This window comes from Aotus nancymaae, unplaced genomic scaffold, assembly GCF_030222135.1.
Source record: "Aotus nancymaae isolate 86718 unplaced genomic scaffold, 86718_ANA_hifiasm-v0.15.2.pri h1tg000089l, whole genome shotgun sequence".
Taxonomy (NCBI): domain Eukaryota; kingdom Metazoa; phylum Chordata; class Mammalia; order Primates; family Aotidae; genus Aotus; species Aotus nancymaae.
In genome coordinates, this window is record NW_026988504.1 from 9,043,838 (window position 1) to 9,055,429 (window position 11,592).

The window sequence follows — 11,592 nt, forward strand, 5'->3', positions numbered from 1 at the left end:
GGACTTGGACATACCTTCATGGATGTCACTGTCCAACCCATTCCAGTGGGAAACTCATAGTCGCTTTGCTGCCTTGGGCCCAACATGCCAGCCCGTGAGCATCAGGATCAGGGTGGATTCTGCTAGAAATTTGCCTCTTTGCATGAGCAGAGCACCCCATCCATCGCTCTGGAGGTCATGCCTTGGCGTGAGTGGTTCAACACACTTCTCTGCAACCAGGCTGGCTGAATTAGGGCCCCGGCTCTGCCACTGACTAGCTGTGAGATTTGGGGAAGGAATGGAAACCTCTGTGTGCCTCAGTTTCCCAAGCTGCAAAACGAATGATAATCGTTCCTTCTTGTAACCTTCAAAGCCGTTCGCACAGTGCTCGGCACTCAGGATTGATCACGTGAATGTTGTGTTTCTGCTAACCAGGCCCTGGCTCCCAGCCCACTCCTGTAGAGAGAAGCTCTTTACTCTGTCCTCCACAGGGAACCCTACAGAAAGCTTCCCACCTGCAGTACCTTTGTGCCCCAGCATGCTTCAGATGGGTGTCAGGTGGGTGGAGACCTTGACCCCCTCAGCCCCTGGGAGCCTGAAGCTCTGGGTCCACCTCCATTGCTGGCAGCTTCTCTTGTTTACCTGGGTGTGCCATCCCAGCCTTCTTATTTCATCATTTCACCATGTTCCCAGAGAAAAACCCCTTGTTTCTGGCAACATGAGAAAATTCAAGGACAAGCCAGTGAGTTTTGCCTTTAAGTTCACCTCTTTTTTCAAGCTGCAAGGACGATCTTTTGTTCAGATTGCTGGCCTTCTTCCATTTTTAGCATAAAGTGTGTTCTGCCTTTGATACAGAATAGTGACGATGGGCAAGCCACTGCTTCCTTGCTTGCTTGTGTTTCAATGTCCTTAGGTGGCAAAATAGAAAGTTGGAATCCTTATGTCAGCTCCAGATGACTGGAAACGTTCCTGGTCTATGAAATCTCAGTCTGGGAACCACTGCCTTGGAATTTATGAAACATTTTCAGACACATAATCTTACTCATTTCCCATCTGACAGGTAATGACAGATAATGAGGTTCCAGGATATTTTTTGACTTGGCTGAGGTCACGTGGCTAGGAAATAGCGAAGGCAGGACTTCCCATCGAAAGCCGTGCCTACTTACCAGGAGGAATGACTGAGTCTCTTTTTTCTAGCACAGGAATCTCACAATAAGTTCCCTACTCCAGAGCAGCCATCGGTCTAAAATGGGTCTGTCTTCTCCTCCTGTAGGAGTTCAGTGTGTGCTGTTCTCAAAGAACCCCCTTCCCAGCACCCTTTAGGTGCTGTGGATACCTCTGAAACAGGACCTCAGACTCACGTTGGACTGTTGATTCCATCCATAGGGTCAGCCTCATTGACAGCATTACAGGAAGGCTTCGAGGTGTCTCCTTGTGACCATGTTGTGAATGAACCATCCCCGGCATCTCACCTTGCAGGTGAGGAGGCTGCATCCTAACGATGGTAAGTCCTAGCTGCCTCTGTGTGTTTGGAGGTCTGGTTCATTCTGTTCATGTGGGATGGTGGGATTCAGCAAAAATGGGAGAGTTGGGCTGTGAGATCTTGAAGGTCAGCTCATCAGGAACTCATTTTGTGCATATATATTGGCACCTGCTATGCAGTAAGCAGCATTCTAGGCACTTGGGATACATCAGTGGGTACATCAGTGGATAAAATGGATGAATATCCCTGCCCTCCTAGAGCTGACATTCTAGGAAAGAAGGAAGATGAATAATCAACAGTAGACCAATAAATAAGGAAATGAAATCATAGGTTGGTAGGTGTTAAGTGCTATAGAAAAGAGGGAAAGTGGTGGGGAAGCTGGGAGTGTCAGGAGGGGGTGAAGTGGGTCACAGCTTACAGTGGACTGGCCAGAGACTCTGTGAGTTTCTGTTTCTCTGAAGTATCCAACAGATTCTTTAAGATAAGACATAGCAAGTAGCACCACATACCCCCAGCCCATGCAGTCAGTGGTTCTTTACTCTGATGGAGGAATCTGCCTGACTCTGTAGCCACATTGGAGGCTTCAGCTGGTCCCACTAAGAGCTTGTAAGCCAGATGGTCCATTTGAGGTGTCCCAAATGTGGCAGGGAGGCTGTGTCAACCTGTCTCCCTGGGTACAGGCTGTCCCCGGGGAGGGGGTGTGACCTTCAGTATCAGCAGCCAACACTCCCAGCAACTGGGAAATGGCTGTGTTGGCCCTGAGAGGGCATCCAGGCAGCACACCACGGCAGCCACCACAGGGGAGAAGAGCCGTGGAGTGTGGAGCTGCTCACGAAGTCCTTAGCAAATTGCCCGGCCCGTGACGATGCTCACCAGCATGATGGGCGGTTTTCTGAAAGGAAGTGCTCCCTCCTCCATGAAGCATTTCCTTGACTTGACTTCCAGGACCGCACAGACTCCTGGTTTCCCTCCCACCTCCCTGGCCACTGTTGCTGACTCCTCTAAATGCAAACGTGCCTCAGGACTCAGTCCTTGGAGTGCTTGTCCCCGCCAGCTGTACACGCACTCATCCATTCTTGTGCCTTTAAATACCATTTATAAGCTGAAGACACTTAAATTTTTATCTCTTCCTTGAACCTTGCATTGAACTCCAGACTCATATATCTAAACTGCCTACGAGATATCTCCACTTACGTGTCTAATAGCGTGTGGTGGCTGTAAAATTGCTCCGCTCGCACCTCCTGTTAAGGGGACCACGGTGACCGACACCTCACTGCTACCCCACTGGGCCCGCCCCTGTGGCGTGCTGACGCCACACATGATGTGGGCTTCTCCCAGCCAATAGCTGAGCAGGTGGGATGGGGTTAGAGGGGGCGGTGCCAGGGCAGGCCCGCACTTGTGGGATGTTGGATACCCCACGGGAAGCTTTGGCTCAAGGACCTCCCATCAGCCTGAATGAACGCTCTGGGAGCTGGGCTGTGGTTGGAAGCTCTTCCTCCCAGGCCTCCTTCCATCCCCCTCTTCTTTCACGGGGGCCAGGCCCGCATGGCAGTCTGCCAGTTTCTGCTTCCTCCCCTTTGTCCTTTACTGCCTTTCCCCCCAGTAAGTATCCAGTCCTGTCTTGGCATCTGCCTCTTGGGACATCCAAAGCAACACAATGGCATCTCAAATGTCACATGCCCAACACTGAATTAACCAGCAACTCCTTCCCCTAGAAACACCAGCCTCTCCCCGGCCTTCCTCAACCTCATGAGTGGCAGTGCTATGTTTTCATCACTCAGATCATCCATAAACCACCTCTCTCATCCCTTACCTGGCCCAGCAGTGGATCCTGTTGGCGCTCAGTTCGGAGGCCATCCAGTGTCTGACCGTATCCCACCCTCCGCTGCTCCAGCCCAGGCTCCCATCCGCTCCCACCTGTATCGTAGCAGGAGGTCCTCCTGCCAGCTCTCTTCTCTCCTCCTTGCCCTGCCCCTCTTACAAGCTGTTCTCAGCAAGCAGCCCAATGGCCCTTTCAGAATGTTAGAATTCCCACTGCCCTGCCTATGGGCTCCTGTGTCACTTGGTGTAAAAGCCAAAATCCACCTGGCGGCCCACGAGGCTCCTCCCCACTCCTCCCTGTCCTCTCCTCCTCATCCCACTAAGCCACGCCTCCTTTCCTGCTCTTGCTCAGCACCTCGGAGCTTGCTGTTCCTGCTCTCATGAGCCTCCCACCCTTACCCACCTGCCCATCCCCCAGTTAGCTCCTCTCCCCAAGGCTGTGCCCAGCCACTACCTTCTCAGGCTTTCCCTGCCCAGCCCAACCTGGCATGCCTCCCTCCGCTTCCTAGGCAAACTCTGAGATGTATTTTGCTCTTGGATTGTGTTGGTCTGACTCCTGCCATGAGCACAGACCCTCCATGGAGGCAGAATGCTGGTCTCCGTTTCTATCCTCACGACTGCACTTGCCCAGGGCACAGCAGGTGCTCGAAAAAATTTGTTAAATGAATGAGGAGGCAAGTCTCAAAAAAAACCCTGACTTATAAAAATATTTGATAAATATTGGCCTTATAACATTTTGTTAGTTTTTATTTCATAAAATTCAGGAACTTGTGGAGCAGAAACAAAAGTAGCCGATGAGCCCACTGTTCTGATGCCGCTTGTTGATATTTGAAAAGAGGTAAAAATAAATATAATATGATGACAGAAAATCCCATCAGGTCTCAAGAGGCATGGAATGAAAAGCAAGAACTTTCCACTAGGACCTCCCACACCACCCAAGAGTGCCATTTTCTCAGGGGCTAAGAAGGGGCCCCTCCAATGGGGCAGGTGTGGCCAGGAGCAGCTGGGAGCCAGCTGTGGGCAGTGATAGGATTCTATGACATCAACATCCTATGGCTTCATTTCTCTGCTTAGAACCCCTTAGGGCAGGGGGAGGCCCAACCTTTTTGGCACCAGGGACTGGTTTCATAGAAGACAATTTTTTCATGGGTGGGATGGGGTGGGGTGGTCTCAGGATGAAACTGTTCCATCTCAGATCATCAGGCATTAGATTCTTACAGAGAATACCCAACCTAGAACCGTTGCATGCACGGTTCATAATAGGGTTTGTGCTCCTATGAGAATCTTTTTTGTGAGACAGAGTCTCACTCTGTCTGTCACCCAGGCTATAGTGCAGTTGTGCAATCTCGGCTCAATCTCGTCTGCATCTCCCAGGTTCAAGCAATTCTCATGCCTCAGCTTCCCAAGTAGCTGGGGTTACAGGCACCTGCCATTATGCCCAGCTAATTTTTGTATTTATAGTAGAGACAGGGTTTCGACATGTTGGCTTGGCTGGTCTTGAACTCCTGACCTCAAGTGATCCACCTGCCTTGGCCTCCTAAAGTGCTGGGATTACAGGTCTGAGCCACTGTGCCCAGCCTCCTATGAGAACCTAATACCGTTGGTGAGCTAACAGGAGACAGAGCTTAGGTGGTAACGCTCACTCACCCACCACTAACCTTGTGCTATATGGCCTGGTTCCTAACAGGCCATGGACTGGGACCCCGGCCTTAGGGAATCCTGGTGGACTTAGGAAAAAATGCACACTCTTTCCAGTCATTCTAAGGCACTGAAGGGTCTGATTCTTACACTCTCTCTCTACATCCCAGCCCTGGTGGTCTTTCCTGCCTCTGGACCCTGGTACATGCTGTCTCCTCCACCTGGAAAGCCTTCTTTCTCCCCACCACTTGGCCAACTCCAACGCCTCCTTCCAGTCTCAGCTTCATGAGCAGTTCTCACATTTTTGAGAGTATTGGAGTTACCTAGAAAGGCTGGTACCCAGAGTTTCCGATTCAATAGTTCTGGGGCAGCCTGAAAATGTAGATTTCTAATAAGTTCCTAATGCTGCTGCTTCTGTGGCTGAGAGAACGCCACTTTGAGAGCCACTGGGTTACACGATGCTTCTTTAAGATGCAGGCTCCAGATTCCTCCCCCACTCCTTTCTAAATTCAATCCTCCTGTATCACCCTGTGCTTTTTCTTTTATCACAATTTTTAATTACATGTTTATTTGTGTCTAATGACTATCTTCTAATCTAGACTAGACCAGAGTGAACATTTTAATTTTACTCCTCTATTCTTTTTGTATTAAAGCAATAATCAAGACCAATAAACAGATAACATACAGAGATAGTATCTCTAGAAGGGAGGAAACTAACATTTATTGAACATGAGTAAATATCTTGCACAATCATAGATACTTCCAGAAGAATGATAGCCAAAAGTAGCCAGTGATTATTGAGCACCTACTATGTGCCAGGCAATGTACTTGAGCAGGATCTTCAACGGCTTTGTTCATTTCTGTATCCCCAGTGTCTGGCCAATAGCGATGCTTAATAAGTGAATTAATGAGTGAAAATAAATAATCCTCCTGCATAGAACATTTTCTCCTCTCCTGGATGATGAAGAGCCATTCCACTCTAGGATTTGTTTTATAGACCCATCTTCTATCTGGGGCAGGAGGTTGGGATCCTTCAAGATGTTGAGCGTGGCCCCACCTCCCCAGGAAGATTGACAAGGCCCCTGGGAATACTGAGCTCTCCTGGCCTTATGCAGAGATAGAAAGGCGGGCAAGACAGACACCTTCCCCTCTGCTGCCTGTTATATAAAATAAGAAGAAAGAAAGAATGGGGGGAAATTCATAGGCTGGTCTAATTCTATTAAATACAAAGCAGAAAATAACAAGAAGATCAAAGGAAGGCCAAAAGGAAGAAGACAGAAAAATAAAAGGAGGGGGACGGAGAGCCTGGAAGGGAGGAAGTAGAGAAAGGAAGAGAAGCGGGGGAGGATGTCCACTGAAAATTGGCTGTCCTCTTCCTAGGTGCCTGTGGGCTACCTGCCAAATCAATTGATTACATCTGTAGGCAGAGTTGCCTTTTTATTTCACACCAATTTTCACGGGCAGCGTAAGATAAAAATGGAAGAGATGAAGTGAATGGGAAAAGATGATTGAATGTTGATGTCAAAAGGGAAGGTGCGAGGAAGGGGGAGCGCTGGACATGCAGTTACAAGAGCTTGCTGCAGAGGGGATTTTGAATCATGTGCCCCCCCAACCCCTTTATTCTTTTCTTTCCTTTTTATGCTCTTTGAAAACCTCTGTCTCCTATTCCCGGTGACCCGTTTGCCACAACCCATCTTGGCAAAAGGCATGGATATACCCCCAGGACTCCAGGAAGCAGTGTGGCCCCAGAGAGCTTGGTGAGGAATGTATGCAGGCAGCAAAGGGCAGCTGATCACTCACTGCATGGCCTTAACTCAGTCTCTCCTACTCCCGAAGCCTCAGTTTCCCCACCTGGGGTGTGGTGATAATCATCCACTTGGCCGTGATGCTGGGGAGTGCTAACAGGTGAAAAGTCTGAGATGTGCTTTGCAAAAATCAGGAACTATATGCAGGCTCCATAATCCCAGCAAACAAAAATCAAATCCTGCAAATGCAGAGCAATGGCCCCCTGTGGGAGGGTATGTCCCATAGTGGGCTGTCCTGGTCCACACTGGTGGGCTCTCGGGGGCTCAGTTCACTGCTATTTCCCTGGAAGAGTCCTCCACTTACCTGGGCATCGGAGCTCTGTCTTCATAGGCCAGTGGCTGGCTATGAGGGTCTGTTTCCTAGGAACCCTTTGGTTTAGGCCTACCATCAGGGGAGTGTGGGGAACAGGGCCCTGCTAAAAATCCCTTCTGCAAAGAGCTTGCCTCCCAGGTCCTGAGACTGTTCCCCACAGTGACATGGGCAGAGGGGGATCTGGGGAACTGCCCCTCCCAGCGTCCCAGGCACCATCCCAAAGCCACCAGAAACACGACCCTCTCTGCTGCTACAAGCAGAGTTGAAGGGAGAAAGGGTTGGCTTGCTGGCTCATGTGTCATTTCAATGAGCGGATGTTTGACGTTCTTCCCATGCTAGATCAGATCAACCTAATCTGAGGTCTTCATCTGTGCTGCAAAAAGGGCAGAGCAGGATGCCACCGACCACCCAGGCACCTGCTTCTTTCTCCTGGCAGGCCTGGGCTACCAGCATGGCAGGTGATGCACAAAGGCAGACTATGCCTCCTTGGGGGAGAGAGCCATCAGATGGCTCTGCTGCCCATTATGGGGTTGTAACTGCTCTGGACGAGGAGCTGAGCATCCCTGGGGGTTCTTTAGAATGATCACGACACAGAGGAGAGAAATGAGGCCCAGTGAGGGACATGACTCATCCCAGGACTCAGAGTAGGCAGAGGCAGAGGCAGAGGGGTGGCTGGGATTTGGGCTGGCTGTCTTATTCAGGTGCTTTCCGTGTGTGCCGGCATATGTGCGTATGTTTGTGCGCACATGCCTTTGTGCATGCTCGTGCATGCATGAGTGTGCAGGGAGGAGCAGGGGCTATGTACAGGGCACCTTTTGGGGAAGCAAGCCACATGGAGGGGCCTGGATTTCCAGGCTGAGGGCTCTTGCGACAGGAGGCAGAAGTGATAAGTGCATTTGCCTTGTAAACTCAGGGCATGCCCTGCCTGGGGAAAGCGTGTCAGGAATTGTGTCACATACCAGATAACTCCTGCTTGTATTTCCTCTTTATGGCCACCTGTGCTGGGCACTCCTGGGACCCCTACGAGATCCCCGTGCACAGAGCCCATCATACCTGCTGGGCTGGCCAGCTCCCAGGCCCCCATCTGTCTTCCCTGAGGAACGTGTGACCTAGGAGGGGTCTGCTTCATCTTCCTGTGTGTCCCGACACCCATATGGTCCCTCACTTGGCGCTCTGCAAATGGGAGGTGCCCAGCGAGAAGGGGCCCACAGGAGAAGCCAGGCTACTATGTCAGGAGGCCTTTTCTTGCACATGTGGAGAAGACAGCTGGAATGGGCGGCACCCCCAATATCACCTGCCACATGTCATCAGACAGTGCACTTTCCTTACCGCCATCAAAGTCCCTGGGGTGGGGAGAGGATGGGGGGCACCCTCCTTTCATCTGACACCTTGAAGCAGAGATTTGTTCCTACTAAAAAGAGAACAGGACACAGATGTGAAAGGAAGTTGGGGCCCCCAGGTCTACTCCCATGGATGAGCGAGTGTTTCTCAAATGTGGCATTCCCTGTGGGTGGCCTGCCCTTCCTTCCTTGACCCATCCAGAGGGTACCCCAGCTGCGGTGGACAGTTCATGCACATGCAAAGGCTCTGCACCCCAGCAACCACTGCTCTTTGCTTTTAGGGGTTCTTTGGTCATGGAAGGGGGCTCAGCCCTGCAGGGCAGACTAGGAGTGCTGGGAGTGAACTCCCTAAGTGGGGCTCTCAGCCCTGAGGGACAGGGGCTCCTAGAGAAATGGCCTGGCTTCCTGATGAGTTCTATAGCCTCTCGGAATCCTGGAGGGGTTGGGCCCCCATTACAGACAAAGGAAACCTGCTCCTTGGTACGTCTGTAATTGGCTTTCCTCTTCCTCTTCTTACTTCTCCCCTGCCTCACAGTGCTTCCTGTGACCACCTCCCAGATAAACCATCAGAACTCCCATCCTTGTTGGGGGGCCTGTTTTTAGGAAAACTCCAACTAAGGCAGGAAGCTCCCCGCACTATAGTGGAGGGAGCCAGGATGCCAAGCTCTGAGTGCCCCAGCTCTCTGGCTCACCGGCCATGAGGTGCCAGGCACATCCCTTGACTTCTCCGAGCCTATTTCCGTGTTTGTAACATGAGGGTTAATGCGCCACAGTTCTGTGAGTCTGCTTCTTAAGCGATGTAGGAATTAAATTCATTTAGGGTTGCCACAGGTCAGAAGCACAGGCTGTATGCTATAGATCTGGATTACAAGATTACAGATCAATACAGCATTGTGCAGCAGCAAGTGTTAAATTGGGTGACAAATGCTAAACAGAGCTGGGAGTGAGAGAAAGGAAGGATGTAGTCGAAGAAGGCTTCTCGGAAGAGGTGAGGATTGAGTTGGCCTCAAAGGAGGGGTGGGTCCAGGTAGGTTGGGGCCCAAGGCTCAAGGGGAGAGCTTGGGAAGAGGCCTCTGGAGGCAGCCTGCAAGGGTGCGGGAGCTCCTATATCTATCAGGGAATCTTTTCAATCCTGGCCAATGGCAGTGGGCCATGTATTGTACCACATGGGAGGTGTTGGGGCTGTAGTAATGTTTCTGTTTTCATGACTGTCTGTAATTTTCTAGGAGAAAGGGGTGATGGGAGTGTATGGATAGTTTAAAGAGACAGTGTCCACCTTTTACCTTCTCAACTCATCACATATTATCCCTTTTCTCTCCCTTTCTACCCCATTCCCATTTTACCCTCCCATCTCATCCCATTGTGTGCCTTTCCTTCCCTTTCCTCTCCTCCCACCCTGTCCAATGTCGCTCTGTCCCTTCCCTTCTATCTCCTCCCCTAGCACCCATTCCATCCTGTTCTGCCTCATCCCATCCCATCCCATCCCTTCCCATCCCATCCCATTTCATCCCATCCCATCCCATCCCATCCTATCTCATCCCATCTCATCCCATCCCATTTCATCCCATCCCATCCCATTTCATCCCATCTCATCTCATCCCATTTCATTCCATCCCATTTCATCCCATCCCATTTCATCCCATCCCATTTCATCCCATCCTATCCCATCCCATCCCATCCCATTTCATCCCATTTCACCCCATCCCATCCCATCCCATCCCGTCCTACCCCATCCCATCTCTCCTGTGTGAGAAGGGGTTCTTGGCACATGAGGAGTCTTGAAAGATCTGTCCCCTTTATTTGGCCAGGGCGAGGGGAGCTGCAGCTGAGACTGTGGCCATTAAGAACCACCTCTGAGGTTGTGGACCTGAAGTGAAAAATGGTATGAGGGGCTCTGACTGAGGAAGCAGCTTAGACAGTATTATTTCTAGAAGGAATAGAAGATTTTCGTCTCTATTGGCCTGAGCAGGGAATCTCTGGGAAAGCTGCCCTCCTTTGCCTGGTGAGCTGCGGGCCAGTCCCCATAGTGCAGCCACCATCCACAGGGAACTAGGACTCTTGCCTGCTTTCAGCTGAATTCGCTCCATCTCTTTTGACTTTGACTTCCTGGCCACAGTGAGAGGCAATACATAGCATGGCTGAGAGCACAGATTTTGGAGCCCAGCAACTGGGCTGAACCCCCAGCTCTGCCACCCACCTGTACTGGAACCTCAGAATGTCTCTGAAGCACTCCCTGCCTCAGTTTCCCCCACTTGCAAAGTGAGTATAACCGTGTATCTCTTTGGATTGTTGTGGGGATTAGATGAGCTACCGTATGCAGTGCATTTAGAAGAGTACTTGAAACACAGTGAGCTCTGTCATTGTTAGCTGCTGTCTTATCATCATCATCAATCATCAATCACCAATCACTTATCCTTATAGGAAACGGAGGACCTGGCATTCCCACATCTTCTCTCTCTCTGTACCTCTTCTCTCCTCCCTCCTTCCCCCTTCTCCTCTGTATTTGTTCTCACAGAGGAGGCTGAGGCTGGGAGGTCTGATATTGCTGGTTAATGGCTTATAGATCGTTGACGCGTCAGGCCTGATGGAAGCGTCTGTTAGGGTTGGCATTGGGAGCTCGAGTCAAATGGCCCGAGACAGATTCATGGCTGTCTTCCAGGCCATGCCAGGAAAACACTCCCAGAAGGATACAAGGCTCTCACAAGCGCGGAAAACTTAGAGCGATGGAGGGGGCCTTCCTGGGAGGTTGCAACCCTCTAACTATGCTGCAGGGCCCCAGGGCCCCATCTACAATGTGGGGAACCTTCCAGAAGTCTGAGTGGAAGTGTGAGTATAAACAAAGTGTGAGCAAAGGACAGATGTCCAGATTCACTCAGAAATAAGTTCGGGAAGACCTGACTAATGAGCACTAATTTAGAAAGAGACCAGATTGACCTGGTAACAAATTGTGAATTAGGGAATTTTTTTTTTGAGACAGTTTTGCGCTTGTTGCCCAGACCTAGGCTGGGGTGCAGTGGTGCGATCTCAGCTCACTGCAACCTCTGCCTCCTGGGTTCAAGCAATTCTCCTGTCTCAGCCTCTCAAGTAGCTGGGATTACAGGCATGTGCCACCACTCCCAGCAAATGTTGTGTTTTTAGTAGAGATGGGGTTTCACCATGTTGGTCAGCCTGTTCTTGAACTCTTGACCTCAGGTGATTCACCCACCTCCACCT

General features: G+C 50.7%; 1 long non-coding RNA gene across 1 annotated transcript in view; it reads left to right on the forward strand.

The window, feature by feature from the left end:
- LOC135271698 (uncharacterized) overlaps window positions 1-1,469 on the forward strand; it is a 65,314-nt gene extending 63,845 nt beyond the window's left edge. The window contains exon 3 of the long non-coding RNA XR_010339834.1: window positions 1,366-1,469. This is a non-coding gene — a long non-coding RNA (uncharacterized LOC135271698). The remainder of the gene's footprint in view (window positions 1-1,365) is intronic.
- Window positions 1,470-11,592: the final 10,123 nt, after the last annotated feature.